Raw genomic sequence first — 16174 nt, 5'->3', positions numbered from 1 at the left:
GGCTCAACAGTCAATCAACACTAAACGAAGTATCTATGAATGTGTGTAGAAATTTTTCTTCATGCTGGGCAGTGGTGGTTCATGCCTTTAATCCCAGCACTTGGGAAGCAGAGGCAGGACGATCTCTGTGAGTTCGAGTCCAGCCTGGTCTACAGAGCTAGTTCCAGGACAGGAACCAAAGCTACAGAGAAACCCTGTCTTGAAAAACCAAAAAAGAAAAAAAGCAAAGCACAGAGGGATGCAGGATGCTGCTGGAACCTCATCTGTTTACCTGCAGTGCCGGCTACAACGTGGCCAGTTTATGCTGCCCCTCAACACGTACATCTCTGATGTTCTGCTGTGTGGAAACTCAGGTTCTGAGTCCATGAAAGGATCTTAGACAATGGCTGGAGTCTCAGGCCCTTGTACTGGCATTTGGGCATTAACCTTGGCGTGTTGAACAATCTTGGATCCTTTATCTTTTCTTGTCTCCCTCTGTTTAGTGTGTGTGTGTGTGTGTGTGTGTGTGTGTGTGTGTGTATGCGTGTGTGTGTGTGCCCATGCCCACATGCATGCACGTGTATACACACACACACCCCTGACACACCTGTGCAGGTCAGGACAACTTTCAGGAGTCATCAGGATTGGCCTCGAAGGCCTTTCCCGCAGCCTGTGTCTTGTAGGCGGCATGAGCGCATGCAGTCGTGTGTAAGTCTCTCCAGCCACATCCTACAGCAGATTCGCCTCCCAGACACTGATCCGACGGACCCGGGAGGTCCATCATACAGTATGGGATGAGCATGTGACTCCCAGGAAAGCATTACCAGTCAGAAAATCCTAGAATTTTTGTTACTCACTGTGATGTGTGGGTTTTCTCTAAACTGATGTTTAGGGAAATGTTTCATTCCCATTGAGTATAGGAAGAGAACCTGAGGAGTGCCGGGGAGTGGCACAGTGGTTAGTGCTGGTCTACTGTGTATCAGGCGCTGGATTCCACAATTCCCACCACTACGCCAACAAAAAGGGTGGGGAAAAAGAAAGAGGGGTAAGTTGTTGTTGAGACAGGGTCTCACTGTGTAGACCAGGATGCTGTCAAATTCAGAGAGATCTGCCTGCCTCTGCCTCACGATTGCTGAGATGAAGGGTACCGTTACACCAAGCTTTTATTTATTTTTCTTCATTTTAGTTCTTGATGAGTTGTGCAGAGAGATGTGATGACTTTCCCTACAGTCCAGGGCGGCCTCAGACTGCTTCCTCCTGCATCAGCGTTCTAGGTACTGGAATGACAGGTGTGTGCCACCATACCAGGTACTGGAATGACAGGTGTGTGCCACCATACCAGGTACTGGAATGACAGGTGTGTGCCGCCATACCAGGTACTGGAATGACAGGTGTGTGCCGCCATGCCAGGTACTGGAATGACAGGAGTGCCACCATACCAGGCTCACCTCATCTTTTGATGTGTTCACCTTCAGCCTAGAACGAAGACATTTGCATTGCAGGTATTTTGATCTTAAATGTAAGTTTACTGAGGGAACATAGCCATGAAATTGAAAGTGAATGTTCCTCGTGTTCTTGTTAAGCAATGACTGTGATTTGTAGAGGCCCAAGTTCCACTTGTTATCCTTACTCCCCTCAATTCATAAGGAAACAAAAGAGAAAAAAACTACATCAATGTTGTGGAATATTACTTTAGCTAGGCAAATACGTGTTACATTTGTTTATACTGCTTTTGTTTAGCGACATAAAGATGTGTGGCACCTGATTGGTCTAATAAGAAGCTGAACGGCCAATAGCTAGGCAGTAGAGGGGGAGGAGGGTCTGCTGGCAGAGAGAATAAGTAGGAGGAGGAATCTAGGCTCATGGGGAAGAGAGAGAAGAGAACGAAAGAGAGAGAGAAAGAAGGAGATGCCCAGGGCCATCCAGCCAGATACAGAGTAGGACATACAGAATGAAAGAAAGGTAAAAAGCCCCAAGGCAAAACACAGATGAAGAGAAGCAGGTTAAATTAAGCTATGAGAGTGGGACAAGCAGAAGATTAGGCCCAGCATTCATAACTGACAATAAGTCTCCGTGTCATGATTTGGGAGCGGGTTTGTGACTCAAGAGAAAGCCTGCCATCCAGCAAGGAAGAGAGAATGTGGATTTTCTGAATTTTTAATCGATTAAGTTAGCCAAATTTTTGAAAAGAGATTTTTATTTTTTTGTTTTTTGTTTTTCAAAAAAGGTTTTCAAAAAGGGTTTCTCTGTGTAACCCTGGCAATCCTGGAATTTACTCTGTAAACCAGGCTGGCTTCCAATTCAGCGATCCATCTGCCTCTGCCTCCCAAATACTGGGATTAAAGGCATATGCCACCACTGCCCAACAACAACAACAAAAAAGATATTTAAATTTTATGGTGTGTATGTGAGTGTTTTGCTTACATGTACGTCTGTGCACCGTGTGTATAGTGGCTGCAGTTGCTAGAAGAGGGTGTCAGCTCCCCTGATATTGGAGTGAAGAGATTGCTGTGGGTGCCAGGAATCAAATCCAAGTCTCCTGGAAGAGCAGTGTTCTTAGTCATCTGTAATTCCTGCCCCGGGATCTGACACCCTCTTCTTGTCTCTATGAGCACTGCATGCACACACATGCCATGAAGGTAATTTTATACCCATGCACATAAAACAATAAGATAATAATAATAATAAAATTAGAGACGGGAGGGGTGGTCCACACTTTTAATCCCAGCCCTCAGGAGGCAGAGGCAGGCGGATCAAATGAGTCAGAGGCCAGCCTGGTCTATACAGTGAGTTCCAGGTCAGACATAGTGAAACCCTGTTTCACGACAAACAAAGTGGGGGTGCATGAGAGAGACGGCTCATGGTTAAGAGTCCTTATGTTGTCACATGGAACATGTCTAGATCTTGCCTGCAGTCTTGAAGAGAGGGCAGCCTTCAGTGGCCAGGTAGTGTCCTACTTCAAAGACACCAAGACCAGCTTTCCTCGAGAGTGATCCCAACTTGGAAATGTCATGGGAGGCAGATGTAGGCGGATCTCAAAACAAAATGAGTCAACAAAGACACCAGACAAGCTGAGAAATGAGTCGATACCATCCCTGGCGCTTCCACACACTCTCTGAGAGAGAACACAGGATCCCAGGGCATTGATGCTACGTGCATAGTTGTGACAGGACTTAGTGGGGGCTCCCAGCTTCCTCTCTGAGGGCTCATCTACATGAAGGTTAGTATGACTGATTTAAGGAAACAGGCATAGCTTTTTCAGGTGTGGATGAGATGTGGCCAGAAGGCCTTTTTTTTTTTTTTTAAATTCAATTGGGCCTATTAATTTTCCATATCATTGCAGGGCCTTATTCTGAAGTGATCTTCAGGCCAATTTTAAGTATGTAATTCTCTGGTCTTTGAGCTAATTTTGAAGAACATAATAATAATAGTAATAATAATAACATTTGAGGATGTCATAAGTTGGACTTGCCCACATTTAAGGGTCAAAGCTGTTTTAGAGCCGAAACGATCCCTCTCATTTGAAGACTTTCACATGTACGCACATGTACACACCAAGAGCTACCTGCAGTGTGTGAGTCTTACTACCCCACAACACCAATAAACATCCTAAGAAGTTTGCTGGTCTCCAGGTTTTGCCCCCTGGTGTGATTTTATCACACTGCTTTTTGCAGAACGACTATAGGCTAGCTGAAATTTGTTACTACTATTTCCATTATAACTCTGAGGATTGGCATTGCGTTCGAGGATGTTGACTTAAGTAATTTCCAGCAGGGCTGAAGATAACCTTTCCCTCTAAGGTGTTTTTTCTCTCTCTCTCTCTCTCCCTCTCTCCCCCCGCCCCCGTAACGTCATCGAGCGAGGCAATATTAACCCACCACAACAAAAACAGATCAAAGTCAGTGTAGAATCCAGGTTTCACGTGCAGGAGCAGATGGCCTTGCAGCATGGCGGGGTCCAAGGCTCAGCTCACGGAAGAAGCCTGCAGGACACAGCTTCTGTCTCGGAACTGTAGTTCTCCAGCGTAAAACCCACCAAGAGTACCACAGGAGGCTGCGGGGTCCGTTCAAGGGAAGCCCTGCTCCCCAGGAGCGCACGGAGCTTTCCTGGAGCCTGTGATAGGTGATCGTTGGACAGACTGACCCACGGAGAGCAAAGCCCAGGCTCTGAGGTCAAGGACTCCGTGGCCGCCCCGCCCCTCCTTCCCCCATCCCCCTTCCACCTTCCACTCCAACTACCGGAGGCTTCTTTTCCCCGTCCCGGTACAGGCTCCCTGCACATTTTCTCCCTCCCTTTTCTCCCCTTCCTCTAAAGTAGGTGAGGACCCTACTTTATCTTCTTTTCCCCCCTCTCCTCCATCTTTCCTTCGCCTTTTCCACACCCCTTCCTCCTCCTCTCCTCCTCTTCGTCTCTTCTCCTCCCCCTCCCTCCTGTCCCTTCCCCTCTTCCTCTCTTCTTCTGGCTGCACCTGGGTTTCCGCTCACACAATCTGGGGCGGCATGTGGTTCCTAGAGTCTCGGTCAGGAATTCCTAAGAGCAAGTTTGGGCTCGCAGCTCCACTTTGCGTACGCGGCCTGCAGACAGCTCCACTCCTGTGTCCGCGGTGTTGTGCTTTTGGGGATGTGGTACCGGTAGCCACAGGGATTTTAGGGCACCGAGGGAGAGGCAGAGGAGAGCAGGCAGCGAGTGAGGCAGGAAAGCTGTCTCCACAACCGAATGTGGTGTGTCTGTAGCTGTGCGGGCGAAGGTGGGTGTAATGATCAGGTGGCCTCAGTAAAAGTATAGATGCAGACCACTCAGAAAAGAAAGTGGGTGGGATTCTACTCTCAGAATTGATGGCGGCTTTTTGATCTTCCGGGGATCCACCTTCCAAAGTCGGAAGCTTGGGGCCTGGCCGTGATGCAGGCGGGTGCTGAGCGCCTGGTTTCCCTTGGGCCAGCTAGCTGGGTCTCACAAGCGGGCAGGCAGTAAATCTAGCTGATGCTTCAGGCATGTGCTAACCGCCTCGCCGACTTCCTTGGCAACGATCCTTTTAACGAAGTGTGTGTCTCCTTTAGACAGATTGAGGTGTGGGTAGGCTAAAGGGGCTTGGCTATGAACACACCACACAGCTCTTCCTGTGTCTCCCTGGGTCTCTGGGTCTCAAAACGAACTCCAACATTCCTGATTGGACTTAAAGAGTGCGGGAGTCTTTGGGCAACCTGGTTGCTGAGCAACACCTGGTAAGCGCAGGCCAAGAGCTGGGGGTTTCACAATAGGCCCTGTCAGCTCAGCTGCCTCTTCAACCCCCGGGGTGTTGCTGCAGCCAAGTCTGTGTGTGATAGGCTGCGTAACGTCTCCCTGCGGTTTCGTAGGGAATTTCCCTGGGCCCTAGACTAGTAACCCCATGCAGAAGGACTGCACCATCCAACAAGCTTCAAAAGTCACCCCGACTCCCATCCATATTCAGCAAAGACTATGCAATAAAGAGGGGCTGAGCCGGTCAAAGTTTGAAGGCTTACTGGAGGTGCACTCAGTCATTTCTGAGGAATTCTAGAAGGATGTCTTGGGACACACTGAGATTTCTGGCCCTGGGGACACATTTTTCAAGGTTTTTTTTTTTTTGTTTTGTTTTGGAGATGAAAGAAATGGAGGCTTGGGAAGAGATAATAGGACAGTTATGATCCAACATGATTGTCTGCCCTTCTCTCTTTCACCCCAGCAAGCAGAAAACACCCTATCATGATGGTTGGAGAAACCCCCCCCCCAGAGGTTTTTCTGCTTCCATGGTCCGGTATGTTCAGAAGTCTCCACAACACACCCGCAACCCCCCCTTTCATGCCCACCCCCAGATGAGCTGATTTGACAAATTCAGTCAAGTGAGAAGGCTGGGCAAACATCTGGTGCCCACGCACGTCCCAGCAGAGTGCGGAAGGAACTGTTTGGGAAGTGAGACCCTAGAGTAACACTTCAGGCTGCTGTTTGGTGGCCTATTGATTTTTTTTTTTTTTTTTTTTTTGAGATAGTCTCTCTGTAGTTTTGCTGAGCCTGAAACTTTTTATATAATCCGGGCTGGCCTCAAACTTGTTGTGATCCTCCTGCCTCTGATTCCTGAGCGTTAGGAATAGAGGTTGAGCCAAGCCCTTCCAGGAATAGCTCCAGTCCTTTATGTTAAGAACTGAGAGAGGGGCTTTGCTCTACCTTGATACCCAAGCTCTGGTAAGGAGAAAGGGAAGCGGGAGGCCTGTCTGTGACTTCCAATCCCTCGGAACTGGAGTCACAGATAGTTGTAAGCCCCACATGGGTGCTAGAAACAGAACCTGGGTTCTCAACAGTGGTCTTAACTGCCGATCCATCCCTCCACGCCCCTCTCCTGTCCCCACTTGCTTTATAACTGGATTACTCGGTCCTAAAGTTAGGTTGACTTCTCATTGGGCCCAATCCCAGCTCTGCCACATGGATGTCAGCTCATAGTGCTTAAATTTGAGGAACAGTACCATAGCAGGCCCAGAGTCCCAGAGGGTGGTCAGAGACCCCCCCTTTTTGCTGGGCATCCTGGGGGGGATGATCAAATGAGGAAAAGTTTAGTGTCTGTCTTAGGGTTTCTGTGCTGCGAAGAGGCACCATGAGCGTGACAACTCTTATAAAGGAAAACACTTAATTGGGATGGTGGCTTACAGTTTCAGAGGGTCAGTCCATTATCATCATGGCAGAGAGTGTGGCGCATGTAGGCAGACATGGTGCCGGAGAAGGAGCCGAGAGATCTACATCTTGTGCAGGTAACAGGAAGCTGACTGAGACCCACTGGACAGTGTCCTGAGCATAGGAAAGCTCAAAGCCCACCCCACAGTGACACACTTCCTCCAACAAGAACACACCCACAAGCATACCATACCAACAAGGCCACACCTTTTATAGTGCCACTCCCGTTGTGTGTGGGGGGGCATTTTCTTTCCAACCCCCATGGTGCCGTGTGTGGAGTCATTCCTTCCGTAGCTGCAGAGGCTCGGGACCACTTACTTTTCCTCCTGGCTTGCTGCTCTCTGCGCTGGGGACTCCCCTATGTACCCCACTGATTTCCTTCAGTCTATCTGTCACTATAGGGCCCTGTGGCCCACACCATGCCTGGCGGCTGTGTGTCTCTCCGGACGCTGTTCTTAGTGTCATTCCCAGGGTGCCCAGAGGCAGAAGGGTTCTGCAAACACCACAGGCCACGTCGTTATTTGCCCTGTGAACTCAAGACCATGTAGAGACAATGCTTTGAGCCCTGTCTGCACATGGGACGGGAGCGACAGGTTTGCAGTGGCAGAGCGCTAGGGGAGCTCCTTTGGGTTTCCGGCGCCTCTTCCATCATCCCGGGGAGCACGAACCACTTACTTCCGTATGCACGGGCTGCCACTGGCCCCGGTGGAAAATGATGAACGATGAATAATAAGATCGAGACGAAGTTCTACGTAAATCTTTACGGCTCACAGAGGCTGTGGAGCAAGGAAGATGAAAGGGAGATGAAAGATGATAGTATTTTATCTCTTCATTTTGCGGCTGTGAAAACTGAGGCCCAAGGAAGGCGCCTTGTAAAACCTCCCATCACTCAGCTGCCTGGGTGGAGAGGATCACCCTTCTCCATGGCCAGGGTCCACTACACGCACCGTCGCCCCACCTCTGAAAACAGCTAAGGAGGAAAACCCGACCTCCAAGCCTCTTTAGCTCCTACTATGCTTATGCCTTCTAGCTGTTCAAATTGGCTGTCTTAAAAGTTAGTGGCTCCAACAGCCATTGAGGGTCACAGCTCCCAGAAGGGCTGACCTAGAGGGAGAAGCAGGTGATGCTTAGAAGCAAAATTACCTGTGTCGCCTCCCTGGCAACCTGGGGGCTTCTGTCACTCAAGTCCCTGGGTTTGTGCCCTCAGTAAATACTACCTTGTGGAGACGATGGCTAACAGCAGGGCACGGTGCACTCCCCCTCTGGGGCTGGGACGCTCTGGCAAGTGCTGTGTTCTAACCTGGCTAGCCTGCCATCGAATGGTGCCTTTGCCCGTGGAAGCCTTCTGAGGGTGGAGACCGTGTGTTTAGATCTCCAAAGCCCTCTAGGATGCTGCAAGGGAGTGACTACAAAGACCTCGCAGACCAGCTCTAGTGGCAGACCTGTAACTCCCAGCTATTTGGGAGACTGAGGCAAAGGACCTCAAGTTCAAGGCCTGTGTGGGCTACAGAGGGAGTTCAAGATCAGCCTGGGAAACTTAGTGAGACCCTCTCACAAAATAACAAGCAAAGGCAGCGAGGGCGGTAGGTAGCTCAGTGATGGAGACCTTGCCTGGCATGTGTGTGGTTCCACAAGGACTCCAGCACAACGAAACTCCTCGCAGCCGCCTTAGGCTGTGCCTTGTGGCAGTTACTTTTCTGCCTTTACAATACAGCACCGTGAGCAGACAAAGAAAGACGTTGGCATGCAGCTACAGAGGGCTAAGAATCCACTGTGCTGGGTAGGCAAGGCAGGAGAGTACGAAGCAGAGAGCAGACTGGAAGTGGTTAAGCTGTGGACTCCCAAAGCTCCTCTATCAAGGCTGCACCACTGCCCCAAATGGCACCTCCCCCCAGCATGCCCACTGATAACCAAGTGTTTCGATACCTGAGTGTTGGTGGAGGCTGCTTGTTAGTTTCGCAGTCACCCAGACCTGAAATAATCACACTGAAGCTATATAATTAAAACACTGCTTGGCCTATTAGGTTATGCATATTGCTAGCTAGCTCTTATATCTTAAATTAACCCATTTCTATTAATCTGTGTATCGCCATGTGGTTGTGGCCTACCGGTAAGGATCCTTTTGGTGTCTGTCTCCTGCGGTAGCTACATGGCTTTTCTGTCTCTGGCTTCTTTCTCTTCCTCCATCTGCTTGGAATTCCCGTCTTGCCCTATTCCACAGTGCAATAGGCCCAAATCAGCTTCTTTTTAAACCAATGGCATTCACAGCATCCAGAGGGGAATCCCATGTCACGGGACATTTCTCATTCAAACCATCACAACCTTTCTAGTGGTCCAGGTGCGGTGACACACCCAATCACAGTACTTGGCTGGCTGAGGCAGGAGGCTCCTAAGCTGAAGGCCAGTCAGGGCTGTATAACAAAATCTCAAAAGGCCACAAAGCAGCAGTAAAATGAAGGCTAACTAACCCCCGAACTTGCAGTTGGGAGTGATTACCTTAAGCTGACATAAACATGAAGGGAAACATGAGAACATATCCTGTCTCTTGAAACCCAATGGCAGATGGCATTGGCATAGTCAGAAAGCTTCCAGACAGCCAGGACCCCTGCCTGAGGTCCACATTGTGAGTTCTAGGCCACCCAGGGCTATGTAGGAAGAGCCTGCCTCAAGAAACAAAAAAATACACATTATGTTGATGTAGAATTGATTGGTTATTCTAAGTATCAGTACACCTTTGATTTTTGTTTTACTTTCTGTGAAAGTACTGACAGTTAATATCTGATATCAACAAAATCTCTTGGGGGTTCTTAAAGGTTTTAAGTGTGAGGTATTGAGATCAGACTGTTTGAAAACTGCGAACCAGACTGTTGTCCGATTTAAATATTGTGGGTGTTGTTATAATCGGGATCTTGACTGTCTCTCAGGCCTTTGTTAAGTGTCAGCAGGGGGTATTACAGGGTGATGGGAGAGCCTTTAAGACAGGCAGCTGAGGGATGTGTGAGAGGAGTTCCGGTGAGGATCCAGTGATGATGTGTACCAGAAACCAGAGACCTTGGACCAGACCAGCGACTCACTGCAAAGAACATTCGCAAGTGAAGCCACCAGGATGGATGAAGAGCTGTTGCAGAGGTGGGAAAGATGGAGGGGTGGAGAGGTTGTTTTATTTTGTTTTGTTTTTTGTTTCGTTTGCTTGCTGGTTTTTGTTTGGTTTGGTTTTTTTCTTTTGGGGGTGCTGCAGAGGTGAGGGGAGGATATGAGGGGTCTGGGAAGTGAGCAGAATTGGGGTGCCTGATGTGAAATCCCAAAGATTCAATAAAGAAATTATTTTTTTAAGTCTATTTATGCCGGGCGGTGGTGGTGCACGTCTTTAATCCCAGCACTCGGGAGGCAGAGGCAGACGGATCTCGGTAAGTTTGAGGCCAGCCTGGTCTATAGAGTGAGTTCCAGGACCCTTTCCAAAGCTACATAGAGAACCCCTGTCTCGAAAACCAAACAAGCAACAAAACAAAATAAACAAAAAAGCCTATTTATCTTTCTGAAGGTGGAAGGTTAAGGAATTTCCAGGCAGGACATCAAGTCTACCTAGGCTTTGGCTGCACTGGTGCTCAACGTGCAGAAGCTCTCGTTTGTTATAGCTGTGTTGAAGGGTGGACAGCACATGCGGGCAAACAGAAGAGACGTATACAAGTCCACGTTAGAAAGCACTGCACTTTTTTATGCAAGTTTTTATTTGGCTGTATATGCAATTTAAGCTATTAAAATTTGTACAATATTTACAAATTAAATAATCATCTGAAACTGTCTCCAGAAACTCCTATAACACACAACCAAAAGGAAGAAAGACAGAAGCAGCTAGGCTTGGACTGCATGGTCTCTGCATGCCCCAGAGCCTGTTCTAAATGGGAAATCCAGGTACCTAGCCTCACACCTGCCCCTCCTTCCTGGGTTCAAGCATTCAAATAAAAAAGGCAAAATTAAGCCCAAATCCACTAGGTACAGAAATAGTTCCAATACTGAACTCGAGTCCCATAGGTTGGAGGTGGCCTGCCTTGGATTCTGGAGAGCAGAGGTTAAGGAGTAGTAGGCACCGTCACCCAGGCCCACCAGGCAGTGGCTGCTGGGTGAGACGGGGACGGGGGGGGGGGGGGGGGGAGAACCTGGGGAGGGGCAGGTCAGGGTCCCTCAGTGCTGCCCGCCTCTCCCCCACCACCAGGCACTCCTTTCCCTGAGTTGTGTGGTTGCCAATAAGACATGGAAATGCCACAAAGCTTAGGGGGTACACAGCCACCATCACAAAGGGGCTTCTGAGATTGGGGTAGAGGAAGGAGACGGGTGTCCGTCTAGGCAAGAGGGTGGGGCAGGTCCTGGTCTGTCTTCAGCCCCTCGGGTGTACACACGGGAACAGAAGTAATACTGTTTGCACTGCAGCGTGGTCCCACGCTCACAAGCAGGGCTTGGAGGGGCTTCACCTTCTTCCTGAAAGCAGAGAGGAGCTTCCTAGAGGTTGAGCCTCTACTTCCAAGGCCCCAGCAGAACACAGCACAAGTGGAAGGTTAGAGCTGACCAACATCTCCACCAGGCTGCCAGGGCCATCGGGACGGATCAACTATGAACCCAGCCACTTTTACTTGGCCTCAGAGATCCTGCCACTTCCTTCTCAGGTGGGGGCTACTCTCCTGTGCAGACAGAGGGAGCTGGCACTTGGTGGCAGGATGTGTTCCAGAGAGGGCCACTCAAGAGCAGGGAGGGACAGGTCTGGGCAGTGTCAGTGCGCAACAGGGGACTCCAGCTTTTGCAGGTGACGCCGGCGGAGTTCTGCACCGTCAGGTTCTCTCCATCCTCAGGAGGCTCCTCTGCAGAGTCTACCGCCCACCGACTCAGGATCCAGAGGCTTCTCAGCTTCAGGGGCTGTTGAGGAGGCTCCTGGGGGTGGGGATGGAGGATCAGAACTGGGGACGCTGGTGGAGGGGGCAGCAGATACCACTGCAGAGGCAGCCTCTTCAGTGGGGTGACTGAAGTAGCTCGCCTGGGGGGCCCCAAGGAGGCCAGCACAGCGAGGTACTGGTTGATTTGCAGCATGGCGGCAGCATCCAGTAGCATGTGTATGTTGCACAGACTCTGCAGCAGGGCCTCCAGGGGCTGCTGCTCATGGCCCTCCAGTGCCTGCAAGCTCCTCTGAGGTCAGGCCGGCAACGCCCGTAGGGGGCACAGGCATTGGGGGGACGGCAAAAGGTGGGATAGGTCATACCCATCCAAGGAGGAGGGAAGGGGAAGCCAGGGGCAGGGGCAGCCTCTGGGCCAGGGACAGAACCAGATGCTGGGTCAGAAGTACTGGGGCCAGCAGCTGTGGTAGTGGTTGTTCCACTGGGCTGAGAAACAGCTGCTCTGGTGGACGGAGGAATGCTGAACTTGACAGGAGAAAGCACTGCATTTAAAATACCAAAATTAACAAAATAACTTATTTACATGCGAGTGCCAGTGTGTGTGTGTGTGTGTGTGTGTGTGTGTGTACAGTTGGAGGTCAAAGGGGCATCAGATCACCTGGAGCTGGAGCTGCAGACAGTTGTGAGCTACCTTATGTGGGTGTTTAGTATGGAACTCAGTCCTCTACAAGGGGAGTGTGTGCTCTTAGCCATGGTACCCGTCTCCAGCCCCAGAAAGCATTGCATTCGGATTACAGAAAGGTTCTTCATTCTTGAAGCAGCTGGCTGGTGGAAGGCTTGAGTGATCGAGCAGCTGAGTGTATTCTGAAAACGTGATTCAGATGGTCCTGACTGACCAACACATTTCCAGAAACATGTGTCATTCACTCGGGAAGCTGTCGTGCAGCCGGAAGGAGGCCAGCTTCTAGGTGTGGCTAGTTACTCGCTGGGGTGGGATGGAAAATCCAGGATCTGTAAAAGAGCGGCAGGTAAAAATAGGAGACATAAGAGGAACTGAACGTCACTGTTTAGGCAAATAAAATGAGATAGAAGGTCAAGGCAGTACACAGATGTCAATGATCTGCCAGGCCAGGCAGAGGTTCCGTGTGGAGTGCTTGTGGATAACACAGGGATGTAGGAGAGAGGATGGGAGATCAGAGTCATCTGCGAAGGCGAACAATTGCTTCTCTGAAGGTTGTTCATCCCAGATTTGATGGATGTCTCTGCTGTTTGGTATAAGGCTCCATCTCCAGCTTCACTCGAGACAACATTGTCATAGAGAGCACACTGTGCTTTGTTACTGTGCTAAAACACCACGACCAAAAGCCACTTATGGAACAAAGAGCTCATTTGGACTTATGGTTCCGGAAGGAGACTCCATAATGGTGGGGAAGCATGGGAGAAGGGGACCAGAGCAGGAAGCTGAGAGATCATACGTCCAACAGCAAATCTGAATAGAGAGAGCAAACTGGAAGGGGAGCAAACTACACTCCCTCAAAGTCCCCCCCCCACATACTTCCTCCAGCAAATGCTCCACTTCCTGAAAGTTCCACAGCCTCAAACAGCGCCACCTACTGGGCATCAAGTGTTCAAATACATGAGCCTGTGGGGGACATTTCTCATTCAAACTGCCACACATTCAAAAGAATCAGTGGCTGATACAAAGAGAACAATATGTCATCTATTAAGTTGCTAGACCTATGCCTTTTTGAAAATTGTCTTAAATTTTTTTTTGATAGGGTCTGACTGTGTATGTACCCCATGCTGATTTGGAACTGGTGACCTTTCTCCCTGGATTTCAGGAATATACCACCACATCCAGCTCCAATTTTTTTTTAATAGACTGGAGCAATTTAACAAGTATAATATGATGGGATTTAATAGATTAATATTCTAAATTGAGTCACTTGAAACCATTCAAATCACTTATTTAGGGGGAACTGGGATGGGGCAAATACACGGAAGACCTCACCAACACAAGATAGTAACTTGGTTCCTAGAAGCTTCAGATTCCTGGCGGGAACTACACGGCTTTGCAATCCTCCTGCCTCAGCCTCTGGAGTGCTGGGAATAGAGGTGTGTATTGGGATAGAGTGTTTCTCTCTGAGGCAGAACTCCTTTTTTGAAGAGGGCACTCACAAAATGGACACAACGTTTAGGGAATGCTGAATATAGAGTTTTGTATGTTTTTAAAATATGTCAAAAACACTTGTTTAGTGTGTGTTTGTGTGTGTGTGTGTGTGTGTGTGTGTGTGTGTGTAGCTCAGAGAACACTTGCCAGAGTAAGTTCCTCTCCTTCCACCAGGTGAGCTCCAGGGATTGCCTTTACCTGCAGAGCCGCCTTGCTGGCTTGTATTGTTTTATTTATCAAATAAAATAGATAGAGATAAAGGTGCTTATGGAGGACTCTGTTTCCCCATTCTGAGAAAAGGGGCCAAAGCCCAACATAGCTGGAGGCCAGGCAGCCTTTAGCTCTCTCTCCAGCTTAGCTTCATTCCTAGGGCTCCAATCAGGCCAGAGGGCCCAGATACTGCCCCGAAGGGTGTTGTGGGGATTAGAGACAATTTCTCCTGTCTGAGGAGATATTTGCAGACCCAAACCCCCAGGGGTTGGAACCACATGGCTAGTGTTCTGTTAGCCTAGTGAGGAAGGAAAAAAAAAACCAAAAAACAAACAAACAAAAAAAAACAAAACAAAAAAAAAACAGAAGGTCTTTCCTGGAATTCTGAATTTTTAAATCATTTCAAAAATACAAAGAAAAAAAAAAAGCCCAAACAATCTCAGCATATGAAGTCAAACAACCTAAAACCAAGCAACAGATAAACAAAAACCAGGCTACATAGAGGAGGCATGGGTGCTCTCTCCTAACTTCAGCCAGACTCTAGGATACCAGCTCATAGAAGGAAGTTAGATATATTGTAGATGGTGGTTCCTAGGCACAGTACAGAAATGAATTTTAAGAGAATAGGCTCGGGGGTCAGAATAGATCAGGGGTCAGAATGCCTCTGTCCTTGGGTAGAAGGCAAATGACGTTTCTCTCTGGGCATTAGCGCTGGGACTCCGCGACTTTTAGGCCTGGGTTTGAGTCTTGCCCTAAACTCCTGGTTCCCCCTTATGCTCTGCGGTTGGTATGGTTAAAGTGCCTATCCGACCAACATTAGGCTAGGATGAACTCGCTTATACCTTCATCTGTATCGTGCCCCCGGGAGCCAAGGTCTTGATATTCATCTCTGCATCCCCAGCACACAGGGACAAACTCAGCCCTCAGAGATTTTTTTTTTTAAAGCCACTGGGAAATAAAAGGGTTTAAAGAATGCAAAGCCCCTCTTACCTTATAACAAAATCAAAGGTTCTTGCTTGGCTTGAGAGCTGGGAATTTTCTTCCCTAAACTTGAGTTTTCAAGCACTGGGCATCAGAAATCATGCTGCTGCCTTAAAAAAAAAAAATTCCCTCATTGCTTTTGAGGTCAGGGTGACCGGGACAGGACCTGAGTCTCTGCGTGATCACTCAATCACCCCTGCAGGCCTTAACACCCAGTAAATGACTTGTAAGTATTTGATTTAAAAAGAAAAAAGAGAGAGAGGGAGAGAGAGACATCCCCCACCGCCCCCCGAAACAAGATTCAGGATGTTCCGTGGCCAGGAAATCCGTTCCTCTGACTGCGTCCCAGCCTCCTCCTAGCGCCTCCATTTGCTGAGCTCACAGTGGATTCGGAGGCCAGGAAAGTGACACCTGCCGGCGGTTGTCGGTAGTACGGCTCCCCAAGCCCGGCATCCTGCAGGCAGGGAGGGCAGTTACGGGCCCGAGGCCAGGACGCCTGCCTGTGCCTTGCCTGCGCAAGCCAGTTCTTGATTCGGCTGCTTACCGGCACTACACGGTTTCCTTTGAGTGATCTTCCAAAACTTCTCCAACAGATATGTCTTGGAGACTCCGTATGTCTTCTGATTTTGGCGCTGGGTGAGACGTCTTTAGTTAGTCTACTCCACTACCCCATGCCTACCTACTGTTAACAACGTCCTGCGCGCCCAGTGTCCACTACTTCCTAAGTGAATTTCATTAATTTCAACTCTTTATCGAATGGGTGGAGTCCCCGTTCCTCGCTCATTAGGTCCTTCCCTGTGCTTCCATGCTTCCAGTAGCAGAGAGGGAGGTGGACGGGGGAGGGGGCTCCTGACATTCCAGGCCAGTCTGAGCTAGGTATCTTGCCTCAATATCAAAGAGAGAGAGAGAGAAAGAGAGAGAGAGANAGAGAGAGAGAAGAAGAAGAAGAAGAAGAAGAAGAAGAAGAAGAAGAAGAAGAAGAAGAAGAAGAAGAGAGAAGAGAACACAAACTTGTTCCTCTGACATCACTGGTAATTGTATTAAAAAGGTTCCCTGTTAGCCAGATTGTCTTGGCTTCAGGCAGGAACCCTAACTAGTGTGTGGTGACAGGGCCAGTCACAGATGCTACCACGATGCAGCAAGAACACACGGAGTACAATTCACTACTTGTCTGGGCTATGCAGGTCTAACCTCAGTTTTGAAATCACCCACTTTCATTGTCATCAAGGGCCGGAAGGGGGAAACTCGAGGAAGCCTGGAGACACAAGTC

General features: G+C 49.1%; 1 long non-coding RNA gene across 4 annotated transcripts in view; it reads right to left on the bottom strand.

The window, feature by feature from the left end:
- Nucleotides 1-10368: 10368 nt before the first annotated feature.
- Nucleotides 10369-16174, bottom strand: part of LOC126513513 (uncharacterized) — an 11491-nt gene continuing 5685 nt past the window's right edge. For 2 of the 4 annotated variants that reach the window (XR_007595361.1, XR_007595360.1), the window contains 2 exons: nt 14914-15014; nt 10369-12554 (listed from right to left, as the gene is read on the bottom strand). This is a non-coding gene — a long non-coding RNA (uncharacterized lncRNA). Of the gene's footprint in view, nt 12555-14913; nt 15359-15448; nt 15637-16174 lie in introns of those variants that run through there. The other 2 variants (XR_007595358.1, XR_007595359.1) reach the window with 2 other exon arrangements.

Source organism: Alexandromys fortis, unplaced genomic scaffold (assembly GCF_014885135.2).
Source record: "Alexandromys fortis isolate MF-2015 unplaced genomic scaffold, M_Fortis_MF-2015_v1.1 scaffold_118, whole genome shotgun sequence".
Taxonomy (NCBI): domain Eukaryota; kingdom Metazoa; phylum Chordata; class Mammalia; order Rodentia; family Cricetidae; genus Alexandromys; species Alexandromys fortis.
The sequence above is the reverse complement of the archived record's forward strand: the minus strand, read 5'-3'. Positions and strand labels throughout refer to the sequence as shown.